Consider the following 15,277-nt stretch of genomic DNA (forward strand, 5'->3'; position numbering starts at 1 on the left):
CCTTGTCCTCCTCAACTCCACAGCAGTTGGGCCATAGAGGAGGAAGAGATGCAGAGACTGTGTGTGTGATGTCCACTTCAGCTATCTAAGGTAAGTATTTGTATGTAATATGATGCTCCTATGGATATCCCAACTTCAATAGAAAAGTTTGAAATAAAAAAAAGAAAGACAATGTAAATGACCCACAGAGGTCTTTTATGATGTCATAGGGGACATAGATGGTAAAAAAAAATAGTTACAAAACTAAGTCAAAAACATAACAGATTAAAACAAAACCCAAAAAACAAAAGAAAAAAATAATTATATATATATATGAAAACTACCCACCACAACCAAAACTGTCACCAATTGCACCCTGTAATCCAAGACTATGCAAATTATATATCACAACATCTAAAGCAGAACGAGGAACCGGCTCCCGTACTTTGATTTTTGTAAATATACTAATTTTAAAAATAACCAAACTTAAATTTAAAAAATATGTTTTTTCTTTCAGTTTTCTACCCCTAATAAAACTACAAAACTGAAAAAAAATAGCGCAAAAATATATTTAAAAATTAGCCCTGTATGTCAAAGAAGAAAAAAAATGCAGTAAAAAAATTTTGGTAGCTGAAGGCAAAAAAATAGGGCAGTAAAATCAGCACATGTAATATACTGAAAAAGTGTCTGGTCCTTGAAACGCCACGGCCCTTAAGGGCTTTATGCATGTCCCAATAATTGGGCTATGTGAAAATGCCAACAATCATCCGGCAAACAAGCAACTACTCATTCGTCAGCTGATCGTGGCTTTTTACCATAAAAACGTTCCCTGGTTGGTTGCACATCTCTCCATATGAACAGGGAGTTGTGCAGCCAAGCAAAGATCATATTAATGACCCCCTGTCTTCATCTGCTATGTGTGAATGTCCGTGATCGAGTGCCGACAGGCTATGCTGATTGGTGGCTGTTAAAACTGGTCAATTCTCAATTAGTATAAAAGGATCCATAACATGAAGCGGTGCTGCCTAATCAGATCATTTAGTCTAAACATGAGCCAACGACTGAACGACAAATGAGAATTGTTCGTTTCTCGTTCGTCATTCAGTTTCCGCAGGACCTCAAATCGTCGTTGGCTCATTCACTTGTTGTTGTGTTTAAACACGGCTCGTTCATTGTTTCACATAGTAATGTGAAATACTGAAAGGGAAGTTAACGATTCTTGTTGAATGAGTCAACGATGAACCTGCCTGTCTAAGCAGGCCGAACAAGTGAGAACAAGGCGGTGATGACGTCACCAGCTCTTTCTCTCGTGCAAACGACTAGTGCCCAGTGTAAAAGAGCATTATCATTAATGACAGGAGAATTAATGACGCAGAAAATCGCAGTGACTTTAGCGTTCTCCAGCTGTGAAAATCCGCTATGGGGAAACGCTACGCCCATGGACAGGAGGCCTTCCTTAACCAGAAAGGCTTGTGCTGCAACAAAAGGAAGGTAAGGTAAAGTCTCCTGGTGCAAGCACCGAGACATGACTGACTCCTAGGGTGACGTCACATTGTGACTTTTTCTTGGCAGACTGTTTTTGCAGGGTGGTTTGCCATTGTGTTCCCCATTCATCTTTACTCCCAGCATACCGGGTACTCATTTTACCAACCCTCGGAAGGATGGAAGGCTGAGTCTACCTCAAGCCGGCTAATTCACCCAAGTGGGGATTGAACCCACAACCTTCAGGTCGTGAGCGAGAGCTTAGGACTGCATTTCATTTCTGCTGCCTTAACACTCTGCACTCACACGAGGCAATAAAAGGAAACACTTTCAAAAATTGCCATGTAAAGGTATATTTCCCAGGAAAATTGTGAAATATTTAATGGTTTTTGGTAAAGTTTTACTGTATGTATTCAAAATTTCTTTATTGCTTGCATCCCACATTATATTTATACCGTGAAGGTAACATCTAAAGCAATATCTGCAAATATATGCTGCTGATTACTTATTTCGTTGCTCTTAACATATTCAAATAAGTAAAAAATTGTGAATTTCCTATGTGCAATATAAAGAACTTCTGGGTTCAGCATTTCAGTAATTGCTATGATTGTGTGGTAGGTAAATGGCTATATTTGAGCGGAGAACAAGTTTATTGTGTTGAGCCGCTAGAACCACATGTGAGACCTCCAAATTCTATTAGCTTTGGCTACCACTGATTTAGACTAAAGTGGATTTTCAAAAGTCTAGTAATTAGAAGGCACATGCTGAATAAACACAAAGCTTCAGAGATAGCCCTCTGCATGCTACAACTGGAAGCTCTCGCTACATTAGGCCGCCCAGGATCCAGTTTGCATCTGCTTGTTTTGCAGGATTAAAAATCTGCTTCTGTACTTCTACGATTTGCTTTGTAGCTGCTATAATAAATACTACTATGAATTCTTTCTCTTAAAAGGATTTTTCAGCATATTTATCGATGGGGTTATATATACTTATATATTTGTAAAAGAGTGCGACAACATAACTACTTACATAATACTTTTCCAATAAAATATGGCATTCAAAAAACTCAGAGATGGGTAAATCAGTGAATATTTATCTTGTCTGCGTTTTAGTGAAGGGGCAGATTTTCTGTTATAGAGCCGTATTCGTCTTTGGTCCCAGCATGCATCAATAAGCCTTGGATGACATAACCCAGTTACTACTTCACTAGTTGTTCTTTTTTTGCACCGTTTTTGGTAGGTACTAACCAATTTATGCTGGGAACACCCATCAAGACCTACTAGGGTGGAGATGTTCTAACCCAGTTGTCTAGACAGCTCTTGTCAAAGTTGCTCAGTTCCTTACACTTACCCATTTCTCCCGCCATCAACTTCAAGAACTGACTATTCACTTGCCAAATATAGGGGTGGAGAGGAGGTGGGAGTTTAACACAGTAGCTCCTGCTCCGTCCCGCCCCCTCCCTTTGCCAGCAGCCGGCAAGGGCTGGAGAGGGGGAGTGAGTTTAATCTCTCTCCCCCCACCCAACGGTATTCTGGGCTGCGGCGTATATACACCACAGCCTAGGCATCTGAATGGGTGTTAAAGTGGGAGATGCAGCCGCAACTTGGTCGCGGCTGCCTCTCGTCCATGAGATTATTAGCCACGATGTGACTGTGACGCGCGCGACTGAAAATCGTGTGAAGGAGCCCTGACTAACAGTTACGGAAACCATGAAGCATGCTGTGCTATGCTATTTCTATAGCTCCCGTTCACTTCAATGGTAGCTACGCAAATAGCACTGCAGTGCAGCACTCGTTTTTGTAGTTACAGGCCAGGTGGCCAGTAACTATAGTAGCTCTCTATAAAAAGCTGATATGGAAATACCCCCTTTAATTTTGCCAGTATGGAAAATATAATATACTAAGTAGCCCATCACACTGCATATTGTATTTTTGTGCTTTGCTGGTATTTATCATTGTGCTTTTTTGGGGGGGCAGCAGAGGATCGATAATGCATCTTGACTTATTGTAGCAGAAAAAACTGTTGAAAGAGCTGATACATTCTAATTAATTTGAGCTGATTAACCAACCCTAGGTTCCATTTCTCTATTATAGATGCAGAATGGGCCTCTGCTGCTAGGGATGATCATGCGCACCGCGAACTCGATATCTCTATACCAAAGCTGCAGCTGCACATTATGGGCAGGACTGTACAGCGATCACAGGACAGGCTTTATATGTGACTCTGGGAATTTGTTATAGTCATTTCAGATTGAGCTTGTACATCAGACAAAGCTATCATTGTCACTCGTAGGGATATTCGGCTTTTATTCCCAGCACCGAATTCCGAGCCAATCAATTGGCTAATAAATTTACTAATCAATTCGATCTCATGCATTCTGCTCATAGATGTGACATTATTTTTGTCAAATGGTAGAATGTCTGCAAAGTGTACATCTGTCACCCCACAACAAATTTCTGTCTTTTCCATAAAGCACCAAGTTGCGATCTGTGTCTCACACCCAGCCGAAATCTGCATATCTCATTGTAAGCATGAATGAATGTATGTGGAGTTTCCCAACCAGCCACCCCATGTACACAATCAGCGCATTCACATACCAGAAGAATAGAATGGGTTATTAAAGGCCTTCTTGTTTCACAGTTAAACATTTTCTCTTCCGACAAAAGGTTTGCTTAATGGCTAAAGGCCTCTGCAATGCATTCATTATCGGCACTAACACAGAAGTACTGTACATGCACAGGAAGGAGATCACGCCGAAACTAAAGCAATCTTTTTTGCATCTTTCCATTGAATATACATTATTTTACAATGTCATAATCAAATTAGCAAATGTTACACAAACTATTTGTATGGTAATGGGCTTGTATTAAACCGCTAGACCACCGAAGGGGGAAATGAACTGCTCTAACGTCATGTAATGCTGGTGGCTAGTTGGGATTTTGTCTGGAATGGACCTGCGTACTAATGTTACACCTTCTGTAATTATGCAGTATGATCAATAATATTTTATATTACGCTTTATGTATATTTAGGCCGGCTTCATACGAATGTATTGGCGTGCGCCATACACAGATTATAAAACCCATTGAATTCATTGGGTTGGTTCACATTTCCAGATTTTGCACACAAAAGAAAAAATGTTATATTCTATTTTACCGTGTATTTACACATCAGAAGTGAATGGAGGGCACGCAATACACAAGGAGATGCATAGGAAAATGCGTAATTAAGCAGGAAATAGAACACATCTGGGACGCATTAAGACTAGTTAGCTATTTCAATCAATGTGTCTTTGTTTGCCACGCGCAAATGAACATGCCTTACGGGCGCAAAAAGTACAGTACAATGCGCCATTGCATGCGCAAAAAAAGCTCATTCCGCAAAAATGCTTCGTTTAGGCTTCATGTCCACGGGGAAAATCAGGTCCGCTACGGATTCTCCATGTAGAATCCGTAGCGGGTCCCTCCTGCCCCGTGGACATGAGGCATAAAAATAAGAATTAACTCACCTCTCGCCCGCTCCGGATCTTCCCTTCGCTGTGGCTTCATCTTCTCTCCGTCGCGGCCGGATCTTCTTTCTTCGGCCCGGCGGATGCGCAGGGCACGTGGGTTGCATGCGCCGGTCTGAAGAAAAAAGATCCGGCCGCGACGGAGAGAAGATGAAGCTGCGGCGAAGGGAAGATCTGGAGTAGGTGAGTAAATTCCGATTTTGGTCTCCCGCGGATCTGGACGGCTTCCATAGGCTTCAATAGAAGCCTGCGAAAGCCGTCCCCGCGGGAGACCCGCACGAAAATGGAGCATGGTCCAGATTTTTTCATGCTCCATTTTTAAAAAAATCACTTTTATTGACCATCCGTGGGTATTTATCTACCCGCGGGTGGTCAATGCATCCCTATGGGGTGCGGCTCCGCGGGCGGGAGAAGAGTTAAAATCCACTGCGGATTTTAATTCTTCTTTTGCCCGTGGACATGAGGCCTAAGGCTAGTGGAAGTACTCTTATGCTGGCGTGAAGCCAGCCTTACTATAGAGAAGTTGCTTGGTAAAATATCTGCCATAGACTGGACTGTAATTTCATTTTGTATCTCTTAAATCACATTGCCTGTGACAGTTTCCCCAAATAGCTCCATAACTTGCATAATTCCAAATTTCATTCATTCCATCTCGAGAAATAATATTCCTGAAAAGTTTTAGCTGTTGAAGCAATTTCTAAATGTCTAAGTGTGTAAAGAGTGACTGATGCAGACTTAAAACAATTCATAGGAAGTAGAAAAGCTCAATTCTATTTCTTGTCCCCAAGAGAAAGCCAACATAGTGCAATAGGGCCAGGTTTAAGCCAAAATATGCACCTTTTCGGCTTTTTGTGCTGCCCTCACCACTTTTGCAAAAAGTGAGCATTTCAGGCTTGTCAGTACGGCGTATGGCTATCCCAGACCAATGCATTTATGTATAATTTAACTTTAGAAGCTAGCATAAATTATGCTGGAAATGTCCCCCAGGTCGGATATGGCATACATGTCAGTGAAGGCAAATGGAAGTGCCACAATGCCACATCATTGTCATTGGCTGTGATTGGCTGAAGGCACGTGTGTTTTCTGGAGGCGGGGATTTCAAGCCCTGTGTCCAGAAAGCAATGCTCTGCCGGGGACCAGGAGGGAGCGACAGCCTGCAGCAGCACCGCAGAACGCCAGGAGAAGTGAGTAATGATTTTTATTCTTTGCTCCGCTGTATTCCCGGCGTATAAGGTGACAGTTGGGGGGTCGTCTTATACGCCCCGTCGCCTTATACGCCGGTATATACGGTATATATTTTTATTGTAACACATTTCTGGATGAATTGCAGGGAAGGGCTTATATATTTAAGCCCTTCCCGACAATTCATCCCGCACACGCCGGTAGCCCATTGCTTTCAGTGGAACCTGCTGTATTGCCGGCTCCATTGAATTCAATGGGCAAACATCGTTCTTCTCTGCCACAGCTGTTACAGCTGTGGCAGAGAAGAATGATTTGTCTTCTATATGTTCTCAATGGGGTCGGCGCTGCTGCCGCCGGCCCCATTGAGCGCATATAGAGAAGAGAACAGGAATCGCAGATCGCACATAGGTGCGATCTGCGATTTCTATGGCCTAAGAAGGACCGTTGGGGTTCTTGAAGCCTAAAATAACTCCTACCGCTCTCCCTATAGCAGCTCCGGCACCAGCAGCAGCACTTTCCCTGATTTATGTCAGAAGGCATCTGTGGCGAGCCGCGGGAGGGCAGATTTTAATACTCGGGTGACACCTAATCTCGCCAGCCACTCACTGCAGGAGGGTGGTATAGGGCTTGAACGTCACAGGGGGAAGTTGTAATGCCTTCCCTGTCTTTCTATTGGCCAGAAAAGCGCACTAATGTCTCAGAGATGAAAGTGAAAGTAACCCGAACATCGCGTGGTACTCGTTACGAGTAACAAGCATCTCGAACACGCTAATACTCGAACGATTATCAAGCTCGGACGAGTATGCTCGCTCATCTCTAGTGTTGGACATCGTTTGCCCAACACTCGTCCCATGTATAAGGACCTTAACAATGTCCTCCAGGCCTGTCATGTATTAAAGCCTACTAAGCCCTAATTATATACGCAATACATTGCAACTGATACAGATGAAACTTGACCCACATAAAAGAAACTCTCACATGGCTACTTCAAGAGAAAAATAGAAAATTTATGGCTCTTCGATGATGAGGATGAAATACTCAATAAAAGAAAAAATGGCTGTGCTGCAAGGGGTTAAATACCTACAATTAGCAATGTGTACAGAAAGCATCATAAAAGACTTGTTTGATCTTTTCTTGGAAAAAAATAAAGTTCTTCGACATAATCTCCTAATTTCCTGGCAAGTTTGTATTTATTATCTTTGTTTCATACAGTTGCACAAATTTCAGAGCATTACATAGAATATATTTTATCACACCATGGCATTTCCCACTGAAGCTTAACCCCTTAATGACACGGCCTATTTTGGCGTTGAGGACCAAACAATTTTTGGTATTTTTTCATCTCCATTTTTCAAAATCCATAACTTTTTTATTTTTCCGTCTACGCGGCCGTATAAAGGCTTGTTTTTTGCATGGCAAACTGTAGTCTTTATTGGTACCATTTTTGGGTACATAGACTACATTGTAAAACTTTTATAATTTTTTTATGATAGCAGGGAGAGAAAACGCATCAATTCTACCATTAATTTGTTGTTTTTTTTTTTAAAGCGTTAATTATGCAGCATAAATGACACACTACATTTTTTTCTGCGGGCCGGTACGGTTACAGCGATACCAAAATTCTTATATTTTTTTTAGGTTTTTCCACTTCTTCACAATAAAAACCCTTTTTTTGGAAATTATTATTTTTTTCTAAACTCACTGCATTCAAAGTCCTATAGCTTTTTTATTTTTCCATGGACAGAGCTCTGTGAGGGCTTATTTTTTATAAGATGAGCTGTAGTTTTTATTGGTACTATTTTGGGGTACACACGTTTTTTTTTAATCACTTTTATTGCGTTTTTTGGGAGGCAAAATGCTAAAAATTTGCATTTTGCCTCGGTTTTTTAGCATTTTTTTAAACGCTTTTTGCCGTACAGGATAATAAGCACTTTCGTTGTATTGTACGCGTCGTTACGAATGCATCAATAGCAAATATGTGTGATTTTTAATTAAAAAAAAAAATTTATGCTAATATGAGAAAAAGGCATTTTAAACATTTTTTTTTACATTTTTACTTTTTTGTACTTTATTTTGTCCTTTTTTTACACAATCTGTGTCCCTCTGAGGGATTTTTACTGCAGCACTGCAGATCGCTATGATAAGGCATGGCAGGACTTCTCTCCTGCCATGCCTTATCGCTTACTATAGCGATCACAGGCTATGGCAATACAGGACGCCGGTATCTGGTGGCCTGTTGCCATAGCAACCACGCGGGCTCTCGTGATGTTATCGCGAGAGCCGGCTGGAGTCACAGAGGGAGCGCGCTCCCTCTGTTAACCCTTTCCCTACCGCAATCTACTTAGATCAAGGCAGGGAAGGGGTTAACAGCAGGGGGACGCATCTCCGATGTCCCTTGCTGTCGCAGCAGGACGCCGGCTACTAGTGATAGCTTGCTCCCGCTGCGGGATAGCGCGAGATCTGCTATGATCTCGCGCTATCCCTATGACGTAAGGGTACGTCATTTTGCAGGAAGTACCCCGCTCTCATGACGTACCCTTATGTCATTGGGCGGGAAGGGGTTAAAGTCTACCCTACTTTTGCTGTATATGTCAGGCATATATGCACACACTGTAGAAATTAGAATCCTATTGACGTACAAGTACAGTGGTGTTTCTTTGAAGGGTGCACAGGTAGATTTTGTACCCAGGACCTGGTGCCTTAGGGAGCTAAAGGCTCCTCTCAGGCATAAGAAGGCACTGGTATTATAAATGGCACATGATAGATGAGCGTCTGCTACAGATCTTGCATTGGGGCTCAGGAGTATTTTGGGACTTAAAAAAAAAAAAAATTCTATTGATGACCAACTGTACTAACCCAGGCCGCTGCACTATAGGCCAGCGCATTCTGCTGCCTGTGCTGACCGCAGTAACTGTGGCCCTGGGAATTAGCTGATCAGTGGGGATCTGAGCGCTGATTATCTAGTGATGACCTATTGGTCATCAATATAAAAATAAAAAAATCTCGGCATACCCCTTTAAGCTTTTGTAATATTCTGTTTCTTCCAGTAGAATCTGAACATGTGCAGCAATTCCCTAGTCAAGAGGGTCAATCGGAAAATACATCACACATTTTGCATCAACAATTCGTCAGATATTTCATATATTTAATCTCAATATTTTTCATATCTGATAGAAAAAACTATGTCACACCCTAATGTTAAAAATGAATAAGAAATGTGTGCTAAAAATAATATAAAAGCAAACTGTCCCAAAATAGCTAAAAGTCTGCGGTATACTGGTTACTAAGATGCTTACAGAAAATCTTGATGCTCATACTTAAAGGAAATGTGTCACCGGAACATGACCTACTATATAAATCACATTTTTGTGTTAAACATATTTTTAAAGAATATTCATGATTTTCATTTTAACTTTCGGTCACAATTAGAGATGAGCGAACGTACTCGGTAAGGCCGATTTCGCAATCGAGCACCGCGATTTTCGAGTACTTCACTACTCGGGTGAAAAGTACTCGGGGGCGCTGTGGGTGAGCGGGGGGTTGCAGAGGGGAGTGGGGGGGAGAGGAAGAGAGAGAGAGCTCCCACCTGTTCCCCGCTGCTACCCCCGCTCCACCACGCCACGCCCCGCCCCCCGGTGACCCCCGAATCTTTTCACTCGAGTAGTGAAGTACTCGAAAATCGCGGTGCTCGATTGCGAAACCAGCCTTACCGAGTACGTTCGCTCATCTCTAGTCACAATCTGTGTTTTTTTTAAAAATCCGAAAATCCTGCTTTTCTTCACACTGACCACAGACTTTAATGCTTAATACTGATCTGTAGAGAAAGCTTTGCAGCAGTCAACTCACAACCCTCATTGATAGGATTACCCTGAAAAGTAACACCTCTATGTATATAACACTAGAGGCACCAATCAAAAAAAGGAATAATCTGTGACAATCTACTCCACCCTCCCCGCAAAATGACCCCTGCACACGTCACGGAACATGCCTAGAACAGTGTCCCATACAAGTCAATGGGTCCATTGCGTGAATGGCCCATGAGGCTGCCGTAAAGCATATCTTGAAATTCTCTTAATGCTGTTAAATGTAGCTCAAGAAAGATGGCAGCCCTCACAGTCATGTAGAGACAACAGAATAAGAAATTCTACACTCAGAAGATAAAAAACGATTAGAAAAATGGAAAATGTTCCACTATCTGGCTTTAACTAATGTAAAAAAATGGTAATATAGTCCCTTTGATGTTGTAGTAGGTTGCAAGTTATCACATATTCACAAATATGTACCTCATTCTGAAAATATTTCATAAAGCAGTAGATATCCTAATACAACTCCGTAGAGCAGGTATAGACCAGGCGTCTATACCATATATATCTTTCAAACAAATGGTTCTAAATAGGTTTTTTATCTCTTATTTTTTGGCTCACTTGACTTTTTATTCTACAACATGAGTTTGTAATCATTTTTTTTATATTAAGGGTAGGGCATAGTTTTGTCTCTTAGATATTAAAACCTTTGAGATGAAAGATATGTAATATCTGAGGGATTATTGATACAATAATTTCTAACATTTGATGAATTTTACAGTCTAACATCTTGATATCTCAGTAGACTACGTTGATATATCAACACTACAGCCACCGCTAAGTGAGCAGTCTACTATCTGTTTTCATTCCATTTTCTTGTTGAATCCGCCATGGTTAGGAGTCAAACCCATAGCCTTAACAATCGTATAACAGATACTAGTTGATGTTGACCGGTCATACACCACAATCCAGTAGGGTACTATCTTGGTTCACAGGTGATAAATTACTGGAATGTATTCTTTTTGGACTATGACTACAAAAGACCCTAGAAACCTAAACCCGAGTTTGAGATGAAAGATATGTAATATCTGAGGGATTATTGATACAATAATTTCTATCATTTGATGAATTTAACAGTCTAACATCTTGATATCTAAGTAGACTATGTTGATATATCAACTCTACAGCCACCGCTAAGTGAGCAGTCTACTATCTGTTTTCATTCAATTTTCTTGTTGAATCCGCCATGGTTAGGAGTCAAACCCATAGCCTTAACAATCGTATAACAGATACTAGTTGATGTTGACCGATCATACACCACAATCCAGTAGGGCACTATCTTGGTTCACAGGTCATAAATTACTGGAACACATTCTTTTTGGTCTATAACTACAAAAGACCCTAGAAATCTGAACCCGAGTTGAGATGAAAGATATGCAATATCTGAGGGATTATTGGTACAATAATTGCTAACATTTGATGAATTTTACAGTCTAACATCTTGATATCTCAGTAGACTACATTGATATATAGTCTACTGAGATAGTAGACTACATATCAATGTAGTCTACTATCTGTTGTACTCAGCTACTATCAATGTAGTGAGCAGTCTACTATCCGTTTTCATTCCATTTTCTTGTAGAATCCGCCAGGGTTAGGAGTCAAACCCATAGCCTTAACCATCGTATAACAGATACTAGTTGATGTTGACCGGTCATACACCACAATCCAGTAGGGTACTATCTTGGTTCACAGGTGATAAATTACTGGAACACATTCTTTTTGGTCTATGACTGCAGAAGACCCTAGAAACCTAAACCTGAGTTTAAGTACTATTAATTGTAAGCCATTATTGAAAATATTATTACCTCAATCTGTGACCTTTGCGGTAAAAGAAATAACAGCCAAAAACATTGTTTTGCATAATCTAGGATAATTTATCATCCATAAAAATATGTATGAAGCAGATGAAAAGCGCCTGTTTAACCTAATACGAAGTTTGGCTTTTTGACAATTAATATAAATAGACACATTAGAAAGTACGGTCTATTGCCTCATAATCACGTTATGCTACAATCCTCATTTCGTTGCCATATTGTCGCCTTTCTGACTCAAAACCTTGAATATGCTATTTGTTCAAAATTCTTCAGATTTAGATTGATGAGTTTGTTTGGAAATACGGAATACAAGGTTTGGGACATTATGTTTAATCTTCTATCATTGGTTTCATCTCTGACTCTTGGATACATGAGCAGGCACCAAGCAGATATGGCTTTACATCAGTGATGAAGTAGCATCATGCCAGGAACATGCTGTATTTGTGAACAGCTCAGACCATGGATTTTGCAAAGTGGATTAGTTAGTAATTAAAATAAAACAACAGTTGAAGAAATGCAATTTTAGGGAGAGCTTAGCTCCATGTGAAACATCAATTTCAATACTGGCTTTGGGTTTGCGCTCCCATGAATTATAACATTAAAATGAAATTTAAAATTTAAATGCTGTCCACATCCGCTGATTGTCTGGCTCAAACAGAGTCGCACATATGGTACAAGCATAAGTTTGTGTCAGCCTGCCTGCTATCGGAAATTCTGAATGCAAATAGTTTTAGTGCTGAAGTTGAGGTGTTAAAATGTGTTTAGTACACTTAAAAATATTTGCAATGCAAATGAGGGAAAGATCTTAAGTGGCACAATAAACTGGTATTATATATTAAATTGTAAGTGTTCTGCAGTTTTTTTTCTGCATCACAAAAGCTATTTTCTGTAGCATTTTTACAGGCTTGGAAGAGCAAAGCAACTTAAGGATAAATCCACCTTTACACATTTTCTAATATACGATGCACTATGTTACAATGAACATTTGGTCTAACAATATTGCTTACCTACCTAAATGACTTCCATCCTGTGGATTCACAAAGCTTACATAATGAGACCTGCTAGTCAGCCAAAGTAGATTCATTTCCTAGAGCTAAAAAAACCAAAACGCTTAGGTTGACAGTACAGATTTTGTAAGGGAACTTCTGTAGTTACAAAACTATCTATCTATCTATCTATCTATCTATCTATCTATCTATCTATCTATCTATCTATCTATCATCTATCTATCTATCTATCTATCTATCTATCTATCTCATATCTATCTATGTATCTATCTATCTCATATCTATCTATATATCTATCTCATATCTATCTATCTATCCCATATCTATCTATCTATCTATCTATCTATCTATCTATCTATCTATCTATCTATCTCATATCTATCTATCTATCTTTCTATCTCATATCTATCTATCTCATATCTATCTATCTATCTATCTATCTATCTATCTATCTATCTATCTATCTATCTATCTATCTCATATCTATCTATCTAATATCTATCTATCTAATATCTATCTATCTAATATCTATCTATCTATCTAATATCTATCTATCTATCTATCTATCTAATATCTATCTATCTCATATCTATCTATCTAATATCTATCTATCTCATATCTATCTATTTATCTATCTATCTATCTCATATCTATCTATCTATCTAATATCTATCTATCTAATATCTATCTATCTAATATCTATCTATCTATCTATCTATCTATCTATTTATCTATCTATCTATCTATCTATCTATCTATCTATCTATCTATCTATATATCTATCTATCATATATCTCTCTATTACAAGTTTAGACAGAAACTTACTGCTGCATATTCCAAAGAAGAAAGAGGTTTATGCTAACCTTTGTTCTAATTTATGCTAACATTTCCATTGTTCAGCCCTGGCTAAGGAACCAAAAGATGAAAATCATGCAAGTGTCAAAGTTGGCACTCAAAGAGGTTTTGCCATTAGAAAACAAAAAATTACTTGAAAAGCGCTGCGGAATAAGTTGGCACTATACAAATAACAAGATTTGTTTTTTATTTGTCTTCTCACCCATTTTCTCCTGGCTCCTCCATTCCCCTGGGTCATGTCACCTCCAGCCAGCCGGATCCTTTTCTTCCTGCCATGTAGTGTACAGTTCACTTCCTGCAGGGCAGTGAGCGCTATGCGACTAGTGATGTAGCGTTCATTGCCTAGCAGGGCATGCTGAATCCTCGGCAGCCTGCTGCAGCGCGCAGGTGCGGTGTCTCGCAGCTAGTGTTCATTTTCATGAAGAACAACCTTTTTCATTAATGAATTGCTGATGATAATAGTGGAGGGAAGAGATGCTTAGAGTCTGAAATAGTGTTTGAATGAATGTAAGAGATATTCTTAACATGAACATCTAATGATTTAGCCATAGACTAGAAGTAGGTAATGGAGGGCACATTTGAGGGAAAATGACTCAAGAAAATAGGGCTTCATCTAAGAGCAGAGACTTAAATAACCAAAACACTGACAACCATGGATATAACAATCTGTTTGGCTTCTCCTGTTCTTTACCATGCTGCTCAGAGAGAGAACTGCAGGTACAACATAACAGATTTCCTTTAAAATGAGCCTCAATTTAGGAATTATTGTGGTGTGAATGACCTAGGGTAGATGTACACATTCCTACAGTTTGTAGACCTACTAATGCCAAGCAGTAAAGTTACAGTCAAGATTATTCAACTCCCATTGGATTTTAGGTAAATTGCAAAAAAAACACTCAAACAAGAACAGTTTAAATAGCTCAACACAACTAATAAAACAAGTGATTTCTCCAAATTCACCCCAAAATGCCCATTTAATGACTACTCTAGCCTCAGAATTATTCAACCTCCTAAGTAGAATCCCTTATAGGAGCACACATTTGCAAACCAGGCGGTGTCTCAAGCACACCTGTTGCAACTAATGAAGGGCTCCATTAGTTGCATTAGGAGTGCTTGAGATAAAACACATCAAATACAGCAACTGGCTAGGGCTTTGTTGACTGTGACATTTCAATATGGTCAAGAAAGTAGTCCAAAACGTTAAGAGAAGAGAACAGGAAGACTGGCTACACTACCTGGACGTGACAGAAAGTGAAAGCCATCACCATCTGTCATCAGATTCTTGAGGTGGCAGGTGATCAAAAACCTTTGAGTGACGGCACAAGACCTGCAGCAAGATTTGGTGGTTTGCACAGTAAGGCACATACTAAAGGCTGAAAGTCTTTATGTCTAAACTATAAGAAATACACCTCTACTAAAAGTTTGTAAATGTGTCGAAAAAGCTTAATTTGCAATTGCAATTGAATAATTTTGATTGCAACTGTACAACAGCAGGATTTCCATGTTTCTGCTAATGAGAGGCTTGATATAGGATAACCTATTGTCAAATTGGTCAAATAGAGCCCCAGCAGATATTGTTCTGTC

The sequence above is a fragment of the Eleutherodactylus coqui genome, chromosome 5 (assembly GCF_035609145.1).
Source record: "Eleutherodactylus coqui strain aEleCoq1 chromosome 5, aEleCoq1.hap1, whole genome shotgun sequence".
NCBI lineage: Eukaryota > Metazoa > Chordata > Amphibia > Anura > Eleutherodactylidae > Eleutherodactylus > Eleutherodactylus coqui.